General features: G+C 35.3%; 1 protein-coding gene across 13 annotated transcripts in view; it reads left to right on the top strand.

The window, feature by feature from the left end:
• The first annotated feature begins 7,263 nt into the window (after nt 1-7,263).
• The window catches only part of LOC128862721 (uncharacterized), a 219,712-nt gene continuing 209,938 nt past the window's right edge, over nt 7,264-17,037 (top strand). For 8 of the 13 annotated variants that reach the window (XR_008454542.1, XR_008454536.1, XR_008454543.1 and 5 more), the window contains exons 1-2: nt 7,264-7,747; nt 15,463-15,972. The gene's annotated coding sequence lies outside the window, so the exon portion shown is untranslated. The other 5 variants (XR_008454541.1, XR_008454537.1, XR_008454538.1 and 2 more) reach the window with 5 other exon arrangements.

Here is a 17,037-nt window from a genome sequence, read left to right on the forward strand (position 1 = left end):
GGCATGAAAAAGTGATTCTACAGCATGACAACACTCGGCCTCACGTTGCCAAACCCGTTAAAACCTACCTGAAAACACTGCAATACGATATCCCACCCCACCCGCCATATTCTCCAGATATTACGCCGTCCGATTATCACCTGTTCCCATCGATGACACTGGTCTAGCTGACCAGCAGCTCCATTCATATGAAGACATCAAAAAATGGCTTCAACCGTGGATAGCCTCAAAAGATGAACAGTTTTACCGCGACGGTATACGAGATCTACCAGAAAGATGGGGAAAAGTAGTAGCCAGCGGTGGGCAATACTTTCAATGATTCACTTGTAACCATATTTTCAGAATAAAGTTGTATTTTCGTCAAAAAAACAGCGGGAACTTAATTGCACCAATAAATAATTAAAATTAAGCAGTTAGGGGCGCACAATGCATCATATCGCAGTGCATAAAGGACTTAACTTAACCTATAGAACTATTGCTATTACCATTGTTTTTTAATAAATTGTTCAGTAAATAAAAAACAATAATTTTGAATGATTGAATTCTTATTTTGGCCTATACGCACTTCATGGCTTGTCTGTTCGTATGCTGCAACTGTCGAGTTCACAAATGTCAAGTGTGATTAACATACGACGCCATTTGCAAAAATTATAAATCTTCCGATAGGTTGATTAATTTTGCCCCTACATACTCCTACAAATCCAAATCCCGGATTTAAAAAAAGGTTTAACAAGTTTTTATCAAAATTTTTCACTTTCAAACAGACTTTTGTATGCAGTGATTTGTGAAATTTTTTTTTGCTTATTGTGATCGTTGTTTTCTTTCGAGTATTTTTTATATGGAAATAATGCCAGCAAAAATTTAAAATTAAAAATTAACGCGAAATTTGGGTAACTTGGAGCTTGCTTTTGATTTTATCAAAATTGAAAGGGTTCTATTTCTAATTTGCTAGGCATAACTAATGCCCGACATTTTTTGCGCTACACCAGCAGAGAAATAATTCTAAAAAATCAAGGAGTTTTTTGAGCCACTTGAGATTTTTGTCTTCAATTTTCAGTAAGTTTGAACCTCGGATTTATATGGTTTCTGTAGCAGAAAGCGTGGCATAAAACATGCTGAAATATATTTTGTGTTGGCTTGATTTTTTCTTTGGTGCCAATTTAGCTTTAGCTTTGCTTTTATCTTCGCATTTGCTTCCTCATATATTTATATAAGGAATGAATAGAAATTTGTATTTAAAATTTTGGAAATCTATTTCCGACCAATTTTACTGGTTGTGAACAAAAATAAAAAAAAAATAAAATTTTCGAGTCATCTAAGACTAAGGGAGGAGTCTTCAGTCTTGCTATGAAATAAAAAGTGCGTGTAACGTAGTATACATAACAGAAGTGAAACTTTCAAGGCAGACAAAGAAAGAGGGAGAGAGAATGTGAGAGAGAGAGAAAGAATATATATCTATATATAAAATATATATACACATAGTAGAAAAAGTCTGCGTTCACCTATGCAAATATTCTTTGCATTAGAAAAAGTTCAAAACAATAAATATTTCAGAAATTTTTTTTAATGAGTTTTATTAAGTTCACTTAAACGTAACTATCACACATATTTCGCTACCAATAACAAAATCAAATTTAAAATGAGATCACATAAAATTAAAAAGGCCATTCAAACTAAACGGAAAAAGTTTGCGTTCACTTCAATAATAATAAAATAAAAGGCTTAAGATCATAGAAATGTTTTAAAATTAATAGCTAGTTGGATATCCCCGGCTTTTTATGACTTCTAGGAGGCGTCTTTTCATTGATCCAACTAGGTTGGCTGTTATTTCTGGACTTATGGGTACCCATTCCTCTTTAAGCGCGTTCTTAAGCATTTCCTTGCTAGTTATTGTACGCTCTCGTATTTTTTTTTTTCTAGAACGTCCCATAAGTGCTCAATGGGGTTAAGGTCAGGTGATTGTGGGGGTGTGCGAAGTTGTTTTGGAACGTTATACAACAACCACAACCTAACAATCTCTGCTGTGTGTTTCGGGTCGTTGTCCTGTTGGAAAACAAATCTTTCACCGAGTCCCAGTTTGATTGCACTTTCTCACAAATTCGTTTTTAAAATATCGAGATAATCATGTATGTTCATTATCGACTCAAAAAACTGCATATTTCCAACGCCCGAACTAGCCACACACCCCCATATCATGGCACCTCCTCCCCCATGCTTTACCGTAGGTACCAGATTTTGCTTTCCAAGTGCCGTTCCGTTTTTCCTCCAAATAATTTTACGACTTTTTATCCCGAAAATGCAAAACTTGCTCTCATCTGAAAAAATCACACTATTCCAAAACTCAGGTGGCTTGTTTACGTATTCCTTGGCGAAAGCCATCCGCTTAAGTCGATTTACTCGTGATATGAAGGGTTTTTTTCGGGCCACTCTGCCGTGAAATCCGATTCTTTTTCGAATTTTTTTTACTGTATCTGGATGTACTTTCTTTTGGTATTTTACTTCTATGTCTTTTGAAATTCGGCTTGCTGTTAGTCGTGGATTAGAATTCACAAGAATAGTTATGTTGCGTTCTTCTCTTTCCGTCAGTTTTTTTGGACGCCCAGAACGAGGCTTAGACTCCAAACAATTCGTTTGCTTGAAGTTGTTTATCACTCTTTGGACCGAGGAGTATTGCCTCCCAGCAATTTTCGCGATTTCCCGATAGCTCATACTATTTTGCCACAAGCTTACAATGATTTTCCTTTCACCAATATCTATTTCTTTTCGCCTTTGGTCCATAGTAACAAAAAATGTATTTCTAATATCAATTTTTCCCTCTTTAGATTTGTTCTTAACCGCGTCAACTACATGAATGATTTAAAATTTAATTTAACGTATTTGCCATGCAAATAATCGTCACTATTCGAAATGAACGCACACTTTTTCTGCTTAGCCTATTTAAGTAACTGTACTACAATCCCGTTATCTGAACACGACGCAGCTCAAACTCCAAAAAATTTTGTTCATAACCTCTATGAATAATTTTCTTTGAAATAAGTGAAAAGAAATAACTGAGAGTTTTAAGATAAACACGTTAAATTATTTTAATACTTTATAACAGTGGGTGAACGCAGACTTTTTCTACCATGTGTATCTATACACAAATTTACAACATTTGCAGAGAATACAAATAGACAAAAATTACAAAAATAATACACGTGGTATATCAACTGCGTATGTCGCCAACGCGTACTGCCACAGCACGCACAATACGATCTGTCGTATTCCAACTATCCGTTGCTCTCTCTCGCTTCGATGTATTAGCGTGGCGTCAGAGCCGTGAGCACATATAGCGTCTAACACTATAAGGTGCATAGACAAGGCACGCGTATGCGCAATCCTATATATGATATTTTAACAATATGTTGCTTTCTTTCGTTTTACTATAGTAATATGGCGTTAGTGCTGTACGTTTCTACAATACGAGTAACGTTGTATAACTTAGACTAGACTGCTCTTGTTCCTACAATACGAGTAACGTTGTATAACTGAGACTAGAGCCTTAGCGTAGGAGTGGGAGAAAAGACGAAGCACCGCACAAAAAGGAGACGTGAATAGCCTAAAGTGTGTCTAAGATATATATAAGGTATAGCTCTCTCTCTCCTTTTCCTCTACGTCATATCTTTTTTCTCTCTTGCGGAACGAAAATGCCCAAAACGTTGCATGGCCTTGAAATTTTACTCTCCATTCTCGCTCGTCCATCGACGTCTAAGAAGTTTCACTTCAATTCACTCCAAAAATCTCCTTTGCTTCTCAGTAACTGTGCCCCGTGACATCCCACTAAGTTTAGATACTTCGGCTCCTCGTTCTTGAATGATGCTGAGATACCAGTGTTAGCCATATCAATGGGATTGCAATTAAACATAATAGTTTAACGAAGAGTATCAGATAAACTGTTACTGTGGTATCAGAATGGATCGGCAACTCTACAAGCGAGTTGGTTTAGAAACCCTCTGGCGCTTCTATATACCGCGATTAAATATTAGGTGCGCAACAGCGAGAAGTTGTTTTTTTGATCAAAATACAACTTTATTTTGAAAAACTGGTTACAAGTGAATCATTAAAAGTATTGCCCATCACTGGATACTACTTTCCCCGCCTCAGTAAAAGCCATTTTTTAATGTCTTCATACGAATGGAACTGCTGGTCAGCTAGACCATGTGCCATCGATCGCAACAGGTGATAATCGGAAGACGCAATATCTAGAGAATATGGCGCGTGGGGTACAAATTCCCATTTCAGTGTTTCCAGGTAGGTTTTAACGGGTTTGCAACGTGAGGCCGAGCGTTGTCATGCAATAAAATCACTCTTGCATGCCTCTCCGCGTATTACGGCCGCTTCTCGCGCAGTGCTCGGCTCAATCGCATCAACTGAAGTCGAAGTGAAGTGGTTTCGCTTGGTTTTAATAGTTCATAATAAATAACACCAACTTGATCCCACCAAATACATAGCATAACCTTCGCAGCTTGAATATTCGGCCGAGGCGACGACGTAGAAGCATCACCGGGCAGCCCCCAGGACTTTCTTTTCTTTGTTTTGCTGCAGTGAATCCATTTTTCATCACTTGTCATGATGCAATGAAGAAAACACTTCCTTTTCTGCCGCTGGAGCAAAGGCAGTTGTTCACAGGCGAAAAATTGACGTTCAACATCCCTTGGTTTTAACTCATAAGGAACACAAGTCCCCTGTTTCTGAGTCATTCCCAAAGCATGCAATCGCTTGGAAATGGATTGGAGGGTAACTCCTAATACTGAAGCAAGTTCTTCTTGCGTTTGACACGGATCCTCATTGAGCAATGCCTCCAATTCAACGTCTTCGAAGGTTTTTGGCCTTTCTTCACGCGGACGGTCGCCAACATTAAAATCACCGTCTTTGAAGCGACCGAACCAATCTCGGCACGCAGTTTCACTTAAAGCTGCATCACTATAAACTTTGTGTAGCTCTCGATGCGCTTCAGCCGTTTTTTTTCGAATGAAAGAGGAAAATCATCACTTCCCTCAAATGACGATTAATCGGCACAAAGACATTTTCACAAAACCAAAAGTATATGATACCAAAACAAAATCACTAATCACTGTCGAAACAGTTTGTTTACCACATGCCTACGCTTGGTTTATGCCGTTTAGGTTATGTTAGAATCGACTAGCACACCCTGCTGGCGGCATCTATTGACCAACAGCGGAAACTTAGTTGCGCACCTAAAAGTATTTTGAGGAATCGAATCAGCTTCGTAGGAGGAAGCATTTGTGAGACTTCATACTGTACGATTAAATGTTTCATGGACTCCTTTTCATCACAGCAGAACCTGCATCGAATAGTCCTGTTGGATTGAAATATTTATTGTAGGCAATGTGGTCTGTAAGTGTTCCACAGAGTATTCTGAGGTCCTTTTTATCTAGAGCAGATTTTTCCCTGTTGGTATTAAAGTTCAGAAACTCTTTGAAGTAGTTAAGGCCGTTTGTGCGATTCCAGTATTCCCTAGTTTTTATTCGGATCCATATTTTGGTTTTCTGTTTTAGGTTATTTTTGTTAAAGTAGAAAAATGGGGTTGGTCCAGTAAATGGCCCTTCCGCCCATTTTTTGACAAACAAGTCTGTCTTAAGAGGACTGATTGACCAGCTGAAAGTATTTTAGATTTTACTTTTTCGAATCCTCTTTTGGATATGATTTACGCTGTTTCCATTATGGCGAAAAGCTCCGCATGGGTAACTATGGTATCTTTACTGAGTGTTACCCGGTTTGTGTGCTCTAGGCCCCATTATTCCTGCTCCTACTTCCTATAGCGTTTTGAGTCCATCTGTATATCAGTTTTGTGAGCCGTCATGTAGCCACGTATTCCACTCTATATGAGAAGATAACCTTGTATCAAATTATAATTATATAATTTAATAAAAAAATTCAATATTTTATTAATCCCTATGTTATAGTTGTTTAACGCAGTGTTGTACCAGGATTTGGCTGAATGGATAAGTTTTCCGTCGATGGATCCAACACAATTACGAAATCTTCATATATAATATTTCAATGGTATTCCGCTACTTTCTTAAAATGACCCTCGGAAGGCTTTGGTATATGCGATGGCTGCAAAGCAATCAAGAAGATTTCGCAGGAAAGGGCGTTATAGCAGCTTTTCGAAATGAAAAAAATGATCTAAAACATTACATACATCTACGCGTATGAACTACGTGTTGTGCTCAAATAAGGAAACGGTTATCTGGTTCGTATAACAACAAAAAAGTAGGCATGCAAGAAAACAAACAACTGATACAATTTCGCACTTATACTTTCGCATAATATCTAAAAATAGAAGTTCATCAGGCAGAGAGCGACAAACAACAACTACTACTGCGGCAAGGGCAAAAAGAAATGCAGCGCAATTAGAAATTAGAGGAGTCATGAAGGCAAAATCGCGAGACGATGGGTGCGTTCACTCAAATAGCACTTAATGTGGTTCACCAACAAACAACAGCAACAACTGCATGCATACATACATACATATAAACAACAAAGGCATAAAAGCAACAGTGGCAACGGCAGGGAGGTGAGAAATTAAAAAGTATTCGAGTGAATAAAGGGAAATCAGTTAAAGTGGCGACGGAGCACAAAGCAACAGCAACAACAAGGTAAAGGTGTTATGGTAAGCGACAAGTATGCACAAAGTGGCTACTTTCCCCGCCCACCCCACCGATCATTTTGCTTTCTCTGTGTGCTGTGTTTTGCGACTACGTCAATATGTCAGTATCCACTTGGATGGCGCGAAAATGGAGTGGTGGCGGTTATGCGAAAGGGAGCAGCAGTAATTCTATTGCGCAGGTCCCCAACTCACACCTTCAGCACCAACGCATTCACTTAGTCACCACGATAGTGGCAAGAGCGCCAATGCCAACAAGCGCCCACTAACTTATTTACTACATAGCTTCAGCGCTCGTTAAGGGTGTGAGTGAGAGTGTGGAGTACAACACACACACTTACAAAGATATGTACTTGAAGTGGCAGAAGCGCGGGAGCAAAAGTTCAGAAGTAAGCAAAACGCATAATCGTTCAAATGTATGCGAGTATACTCACCTTAGCTCACCATTTCTCAGCCATTACGTCGGCGACTCACCAACGCAATTCGGAGCGCACTTGCCTCAGCTCCTGGTTCCGGAATAGCAAACTCTACGAAAGCTGGCCACTGACAGCTTAAACAGCCAGGCAATGACGAGTCGTCACGCAGTAGTCGTTGTCGTGTAGTGGTGTCGTTGTCGTCGTCGTTGTGCGCTCGTCCAGCGTTCAAGGAACAAATTACCAAGGAACACACAGGAGAAACTGCTCACATTACATACAGATAAACACACACATACACGAACAGCATAGTCGAAGCAATACACAAACAAACGCCACACATATGGTATATGTAAAGTCACATACACACACACACACGTACACGCATACACTTAACACAATGATGGACGTCGTGGAAAAAGTTAAGAAAAAAGCTGAAAAAGTGGAAAAAATTGATGCAAAAGTAATAAAAATTAATGGAAAAGTCAAATGAATATTAAATACTTGCAAACGAAGTGATATTTTATTGAAATCCGCAAAGCATTAGTTGGTCAGTGTAAAAATGGTTAGCGAAAAGTGTGACGTAGCTGCTACACCCTCCCCCACAATGGAGCAGAAAATTTCCTAGAAAAAGGACACAGCAAGCAAATACTATGTAGGAATTGTATGTTGCACTTAATCATGGCGAAAATATTAAATTTTCTCTATACAATAAGCATAAACTGTGCTGTGACGCTCGACTCAGACGAATATACCAACAAAACGTGTCCGTGAAATTTTTCCCTTATAACTTAGGAACAAAGCCACGTACGAAGGTAGTGCGAAAAGGTAGAGTAGAGATTTTTAAAGGCAAAAAAGCTGAATGTAAAGAAAAAGCGCAGGATAGAAATTTACAGGTCATTGTGTGCTTTGCCTTGCTGCCCTCGCTGCAAACTGTGCCACCAAGCAAGCTGGCGATATGCAATACGTTTTCAAGTTTATTAGAATTCACAATAAAACCCATTAAAATGAAATTCTGCTGCGAGTGTCACAAAACGATTGCGATAATGGCATACAAATGGGCATGGACAAATGAAAAGCGCTAGGTTATGTGTTGATGTATTGGTGTGTCGGACGAAAATAGATAAAAGTAATTAATCAAACACACAGGAGCAGGCGAGGGAAGTCAAGAGCAGCAGGAAGTGCGCAACGCAAGGAAAGATGTGAAAAAGATTGTGCGTGAAGTGAAAAGGATAAAGCAGACGAAGGACAGAACAAAGAAAAATGTCATTCGAAGAATACGAGGAATACGAGCATAGGGAGCCATAAGGAAGAAGAAATTGAAATGGCATACGTACGTACCGATGTATAGTATATGAACAGAAGATAAAACATGTGAAAGATAATGAACACGAACAAAGCGAACAAAGTGCATAGCAATGAAAAGCAGTTGGCGGAGGATAGGAAAAGCTGTCGCAGAGAGAAACGAAGCTAAACGATTCCATCGAGCTGAGGAGAGAGTTTCATTTTACTCCAATCGTCGTCATCATCATTGCCATTTCCCAGTTGAAAGCTGCGCCACCCGCACTTCACGTTGCCAGCCATACATGTTAGCCAACGAGAAATTCCCAGTAAATTACACTCTTCACCATGCTTTTGAAGCTCTTCGACAGCTGGTCCCCAACACGTGCCAATGTCACCAATTGTCAACAGCAAACGCAACAACGTAAATAGTTGTCACAAAACTACACACACACACACACGAGCATACGCGTACTGACACAGCCACTGCGCTGCTTTATCTTCGCACACCATCTGTCACATAGCAAAAAAAAAAAACAAAAAAAAGAGGTAGAGTCGCAGTGCTCAATTGGCTTTACCTTCAGCATTGCCCACAGAACTAACAGCGCGCAGTCAGTAGTGAGCATCCACTCTGCTAAGTAGCATTGCATCGTCATCGTCATCCGCATTCGTCAGACAACAAACAGCAACACGAAAACGCTTGGCGCCGATAAAGTTCTATTCGGCTAACGAATGGAACAAACATACCCACATACTTACGATTGAGAATGTGAAAGTGTTGTAATTGTTAGTGAAGGTAGCTACATAGTTTAAAGGAAATGTTACACACACATCCGTGCGCGCATACACCGTGTAAAGAAGGAAGAAAAGATATGTGCAAGTAGTTGCAGTTATTGTGTTCATAATTTGCATATTTGCTTTATGACTGCAGCCGGAAATGAGGGCATTTTTATAGGGGTATCAAGCAGTGTTTTGATGTAAACAAAAAAAAAACTAGAAAAACGATTTCTCATTAAAGCATTTTTGAGAGCTTTCATTGCCCATGGAATGTTTATTCGCCTATGGATTTTATTTAATATGAAATGAATGTAGACATAAATGAACAAACACAGCAATTAAACTTCTCAATTGACAATTTTTCCTCACGCTATGATTTTTTTTTGTTTCAATTTTCTTATTTATTATTTTTCTCGACGTTCATAGAGGTTTTGCTTTAAAAGTGGTAAAACTTGAAATTAAATACAGCAAATGTATGTATATATATGCATATATTTGGTGATCCACAAGTGGATTGACAACATCAAGACGCGCGCCGCAAATAAGAGGAGGAGCTCGGCCAAACGCCTACCGCAAGTGTACGCGCAAATTTTACATTTACAGTCTGTGTCAGAAAAAAGGTGCCGCGATTATTCATGAAGTATAAAATATATATATTTAAAATTTTTTTACATGAAAGTATGTGCAAAACAACGAGTCGCAATTACTCAATAAAGCGTGTAGTCTTCATCGTTCCCCAGTATAGCCTGGCATCTTCTTTATGCTTTGAACCAGCCTTTGTGCGCAGCTCGTCGACAAACAGGGCTAGATTTTGCGAACTTGACACACTCGCTTCAAGCCGCGCACTTTATACCGCTGATTCTACATCACAACAAACTTTTTGATTTTCTAATCACTTTTGCAGCCGCGGTGTATGTCACATATATGTATATATGGTATATGTTGGGTTACATAGTTAGAAAAAAGGTGCGTGTAGCGTAGTACACATAACAGAAGTGAAACTTTTAAGGCATACAAAGAAAGAGGGAGAGACCTGACAGAGAATGAGAGAGAGAGAGAGAAAGAATATATATCTAAATAAATTCACAACATTTGCAGAGAATACGGATAGACAAAATTTACAAAAAACGGAGAAGGATCGACCGGTGCAGGTAAACGCCGGACACAAACCGTGGCAACAACGCGCACTACTCCGAGCGTTTATCACCCGCACAAGCGCAGCGATTCCAGGACCACAGCAACGGCACAAATTACCGCAAGGGAATACCAATAAATCCGACGCCGGAATGGATAGCACTTTATAGTACGCACAAGCACTAGCCAGGAAACGGCAATAAGCGACAAAAAGTAGGCACCAAAAAAAAAAAAAAAATCCAAACAAATTGGGACCAAACAGCGCCCCAAGTAGTAGGCACCAAGGAAATATAACGCGAAAAAGTAGGCACAAAAAATATATCTCCTACAAGTTTGCACCAACAAATGGCCTACAATACCTTGATGCATGAGAAGTAACGTTAAGGCTAACTTTCGCCAGAAGAAATGGGCTACAAAGCAACCCTGTGTAGTTTCGTAAAAATTCAGAACCATTTATATATTTAAATATGTGTATTTATTTTGTTATATTTACACGATTTAATTGTAATCCATAGAAGTTGGTAGATAGAAGCATATCTGCCACATAATACTGAATTACCAGAGCAATCGCAATACAAATGCGATAAACAATGTAAGTCAAGGACAAATCACAAGTGCAAGTGGGAGGGAACGAATGGGTTGATAGCGTTGGGTTGAATGTATCGGGTGTTTTTTTAGGTGCTTGAGAACCATCGATATCGATAACTATGGCTTGGCAGCTGAGAATGACAAATGTGTTGACATTTCTGTTCAGTAAGATTTGGCAAGTCATCATGAATCGTTTAACACAACAACAATGCTTTTAAGTTGCGGAAATTTATTAGAAAAAATATATAATAAAAAATTTACGTAATGATCTTGGCTTAAGTGCCTATGAAATACAGCTCGCACAAGAATTGCAGCAAAATGCCCAACCATTTTTGCTGATTGGGCTCAATCAGATTTATTGGAAAAAGTGGTCAAAAATTGGATTGATCGAATGGGCCATGTAACTTGTAGCCGTGGCGGGCATATACTGCATATCATAATGAAAAAAAAAAAATCACACACCAGAAATGTAACCATAATTGTCTCCGCTTCTTCTTCACAAGAAACACCAGAAAACACCATATTTCAAGTTTTATAAATAATTGAACCATGGTTTGCTACAGTAAAGCTCATACCCAACATTGCCAAACTGACCATTCTCAAAGTTATATCTGAAAGAGCGGATGCTTTGTTTCCAGGAATTCCTATGGTCAGCACAAATATGTAATTTCAATCTAAACTTGGACAACACCAGGTTGCCTTGATATCTCAAATACAATTAGCACTTGTTACAGGGCCATCACTAAAAGTCTGTGGAGTAAATATGGTAATTTCGTACTTTTTACACCATCTGCCATTTGGAAACCTAATCAAATTGTAGGTGTCTGCACTTGTAAGGCAACGCCAAGATGTAACCAGCCAATTGGAGTACTATATTCGTAGAAGCTCAGTTAAACAAATAATAAAGGAAGCACGTTAAGGCGAGTAACTTTTTTTTCGACATCGTTGCTAGAATTTTCGAGGTCAGCAAAAAATTTTAAGAAACAAGTTCATTAGAGCATAGCTTTAAAATCAATTTCGAGTCCTCCATTACAAAAACTTTTCATTCAAAACAACTTCTTTGATAAAAAAGTCTCGATTAAAAAAACCTTTGGATTAAAAATTTTTTTGATTTAAAATTTTTGATTAAAAATAAAATTGATAAAACTTTTTTTTATTAATTTGATTAAAAAAATTGTTGATAAAAAGAGAATTTGTTTCAAATTTTATTATATTTTATTTTTTTTTTAATTTTGATAAATACTGCAAAAAACTAAACAAAATTAATTTTTCCAATATTACCAAAATTCATTTAAAAAACTCTTTGATTTAAAAAAATTGTTGCTTAAAAATTACCAAAATTTTGACTAAAAACATTTTTATAATAAAAAAGGTATCGATTAAAACAGAAATTAACTGTAAAAGTAATTAATTATTAATTTTTGAATAAAAATAAAATGGATGGAACATTTTTTTTTTATCAATCTGATTAAAAAAATTTTAGATCAAAAAACATTTTCCCTCAAATTTTATTAGATTCTAAAACACTTTTGTAACTTTTAATAAAAAAATATTTGAATAAAAAATTTGTGATTTAAAATGTTTAGTTAGAAATAAAATTGATGACAAAATTTTTAATTAATTTAACTTAAAAAAATTTTGAAAAAAAAAACAAAAACAAAAAAACAAATTTTTTTTTCAAATCTTAATAGATCTAAACAATTTTTTTTTAATATTTGATACAAAAAATATTAGCTTAATTGAAACAAGAAACAGCAAATAAAATTAATTTTTTCAATATTTAAAGAATTCATAAAAAAAACTTTTTCTTTAAAAACATTTTTGGTTAAAAATTGCCAAAATTTTGATTAAAGATTTTTTTTTTGATAAAAAAATGGCGATTCAAAAAAAATGTTATTAAAAAAATTTTCGATTAAAAATAAAATTGATGAGCAATTTTTTTTATTAATTTCTTTAAAAAAATGTTTGATAAAAAAAAATGTTCTCTCAAATTTTATTAGATTCTGATAAAAAATATATGATTAAAATATTTTTTGTTTGAAAAATTTTTGATTAAAAATAAAATATAATAATAAATATATATATATATATATATATGGGGCATTCTTCGCCAACCGGACACCCCCATCTGCCCAGAACAGTTTTTATAAAAAAAATTTTTCCCTATGCCGAAATAAAAGCTTATGTCATGTACTTTAATTTGTCATGTGGCACTTTTTAAATATTCAAGATGGACGACGAATATTTTATTTATTTATTTTTAATCAAAAATTTTTCAAACAAAAAATATTTTAATCATATATTTTTTATCAGAATCTAATAAAATTTGAGAGAACAAATTTATATATATATAAAAATAAAAAATGACAATATTTTTTTATTACTTTGTTTAAAAAATGTTTGAAGAGAAAAAATTTTCTTTCAAATTTTATTAGATGTACACATTTTTGGTTTAATATTTGATACAAAAAATTAAGTGAATACTGCTACTACAACAATCAACAAATAAAATTAACTTTTTCAATATTTCAAAAATTCGTTTAAAAAATTTTTTGATTTAAATAATTTTAATTAAAAACAAATTTTTGATTACAAACCAATTGTTTACTAAAAATTTAAAAAAAATGTTTCATTAAAAAAATATATGTTTTAAGAAATGTTTTGTGAAATAATTTATTATGACATTATTTTAGTTTTAAAATTTTATTCGATTTTTGAAACGTTTTTTTATTTTTTGTCAAAAAAAAAAATCAAACTGATACTGGCAAAAACCTAAACAAAATAAACCTTTTCAATATTTCCAAAATTAGAAAAAAAATTTTTGATTTAAAAAAATTTGTTGTAGGAAAACTCCTTAATTAAAAAAAAAAAATTGTAGTTACATTTTTTATATATTAAAAAGAAATTTTTTATTAAAAATTTTTTTGATAAATTTCAAATTTTATTAAATTTTTAAATATTTTTTGTTACAATTAACAACTTATTAACACTTGTCTTGGTGACATGATAGCACTTGTGCCTTTTTCTGCTCTCTCGGATGTCCACAAAATTTCCTCTCTATTTGCGTATTGGGAAAATATAACGAAAACGTTACTGTAAAGGCGCGAGAATAAAGATTAAAAAGTTTATTTATTTGAAGAAGTCATGAAAACTAAATTAAAAATGGAGTTCAATAATACAGACAATTTTTTCTTTGAAACCGAGAACTCTATATATATATATATATATAATTGGCGCGTACGCCCTTTCTGGGTGTTTGGCCGAGCTCCTCCTCCTATTTGTGGTGTGCGTCTTGATGTTGTTCCACAAATGGAGGGATCTACAGTTTCAAGACGACTCCGAACGGCAGATATTTTTATGAGGAACTTTTTCATGGCAGAAATACACTCGAAGGTTCGCCATTGCATGCCGAGGGGCGTTCACTATTAGAAAAATGTTTTTCTTAATTTTGGTATTTCACCGAGATTCGAACCTACGTTCTCTCTGTGAATTCCAAATGGTAGTCACGTACCAACCCATTCGGCTACGGCGGCCGCCTCCGAGAACTCTAGCATGTTAAAATTCCAGATTTCATTAAAATCACGAATCGCACGTTCAATAGGAGCATTACGAGCATAATTTGTATTGAACATTTAGATAGGAAAAAACCATGCTTTGAAAAAGAAACAGGCAATCAATGGCATATTTAATAACACCGCAAATAAACGGAGGGACAAGAACCTATCTTCTCCTTTCTATAGACTGCAAGTTGATGAATGGCAAACGGGATGTGTAAAATGGAATGGGATGAGAAACCTCTATGAACTTTGCACATATTTCAGAGACAACTTTTGCACACCTTCAACTTTTTCAATTAAAGATTGACTTCCAAATGAACGCTGCAACGTTCCAACCTAAATCGAACGAATACAATAAACAGCAATTTGAGGGTGTAAGGATCCGTACAATTTAAGACATACCATCATACAAACATGAGACAGAATATGAGTTAGATAAGATGAAATTAATATGACTATTAAATAAAAAACGACTATCAAAAATTGCACCTAATTCTTCGGATTGCTTAGCAGATTGAAGTGCAATATTAGTTTTGCTATAAAAAGTTAAAAAAATATATAGGGACTTAGGAAAAAGTGACATGATTGCATTTTTTGATATTTAAATAAGGTCTCGAAGTTGCCTGGTAATAGGATATCAAATTTACATACCAGTACAAAGCCTCTGATGTATTGTTTTATTCAACAACCCTTTGACGCCGTGCCTAATTATTTTTAGTCGTGCTAAGTACAGCAAATGCAGTTCAAATAATTGTTGACTAATAAAACAAAGTGTTATTGGCTACAAACAACGGCAGATTCGCTGCAAATCTCTCAACAACCTAAAAAATAAATCGCAAAGTGTAGAAAAATTATTTCAAAGCCAAAATAAAATATGGAAAATGCTGGTGTGAAGTTAGTGACCTGTGGGCGCATATCTGCCATGAGCCAATAACAAATCAATAAAAGTGTACTGAAAGTCAAAAAATTGTGCATCCATCACCTCAAAGTGAAATTTCACATACATATGTATATATAATATTTACCTATATTCCCTTTCTAGTGGTAGATAATTCATCGAGCCAACAAACAAGCACACACCCACACTCTCTACCATGGAGTAGTAGACAACCGTTACAAATAAAACAATGTACGCGCGCGCCTAAAAGTGGATATGCCAAAAATGCAGTAGTTATGTGAAAAAATATCAAACAAATAGTACTTGCGAAAATAAATTCGCTTGTAAATATTAATTATATTTGTAAATGAGTAGTGAAAGAGTTTATGTTTACTAAAACAAAAAAAAAAATTAAAAATTAAAAATAAAAATATAATATTGTATATACAAATACTGCATACGAATATTGTTTAAATAATTGCATTAATTATATAAAATAAATAAGTGAAATTTATTATCAAAGACTTAACGGATTACTGATCAAATAAGTAAAACTAATATATACTTATAAGTATATATATGCATAGGACGCCTAGGTTTATGCTGTAAATTCAAAAGTCTTAACTAACAACGAATGTTCACACAACGCCGTCTTTATGGATATAGGTAATAAAAGTAAGTAATTAAAAATTTATTTATTCGCTTCAAAACTATTTCTTTTTTGATTTATGAAAGCAGAATTTTATTATTTTTGAAGTAAAACTGATTAGGCGTCGATGGACGAGCGAGAATGGAGAGTAAAATTTCAAGGACATGCAGAGTTTTGAGCATTTTCGTTCCGCGAGAGAGAAAAAGATATAACGTAGAGGAAAAGAAGAGAGAGAGCTATACCTTATATATTTTAGAGTACTTTATCATCATAAATCCATCCATTTTCGGTTGATTATTTGCTGTTAACCGTCTGATATTTGACAGTCTATATTTTGTATTACTTTATTTATTACTTTCAGTATCGGCTTATTTAAGGTTTTTCGCATGTTAATCCTTTACGTGGGTTTTCCGAATTGTTGCTGCAATGAATGAAAAGCGTTAACCAAAAGATTTCAGATTGCTCAGACTTACAATTTCTTAACTGCTGATGGGCGCGCAATCTTTTTGGTTTTAATTATTTCGTCCAAGCTCAGATCCATAGTCGTTACGTACCGTATTTCTTTTTTTCCTCGATAATTGGTAAATTAAGATTTTTTTAACTAATTTACCTTCAAATATTACGAAAAAAAAGAAATTTTTCGCCGTCTACGTCTGTAAAAAAAAGCCGATTGATGTTTAGTGCAAAGTTGGATGCGCCTGCTCTATTGTGAATAGTATGTAAGCAGTGCTATGAGGTTAAAGCACGACTCTTATGCCGAACCAACTTTATGTCAACGTCGCTGCTAGGTATTCACAAGGCAGATTCAATTTGAAGATATTTAGGAATTAACACAGGTCACACGGGTCGTATCGTCAGTGACTTGTCCGCACACAAGGCAACTATCTATCGTAAAAGTACGAGTTGTCAATATGTCGAGCGATGAAGGGGATTTTATTTGTAAATTTTGTCTATTTGTATTCTCTGCAAATGTTGTGAATTTATTTAGATATATATTCTTTCCCTCTTATTCTCTCTCGGGTATCTCCCTCTTTCTTTGTCTGCCTTGAAAGTTTCACTTCTGTTATGTGTACTACGCTACACGCACTTTT

Source organism: Anastrepha ludens, chromosome 2, assembly GCF_028408465.1.
Source record: "Anastrepha ludens isolate Willacy chromosome 2, idAnaLude1.1, whole genome shotgun sequence".
Classification (NCBI taxonomy): Eukaryota; Metazoa; Arthropoda; class Insecta; order Diptera; family Tephritidae; genus Anastrepha; species Anastrepha ludens.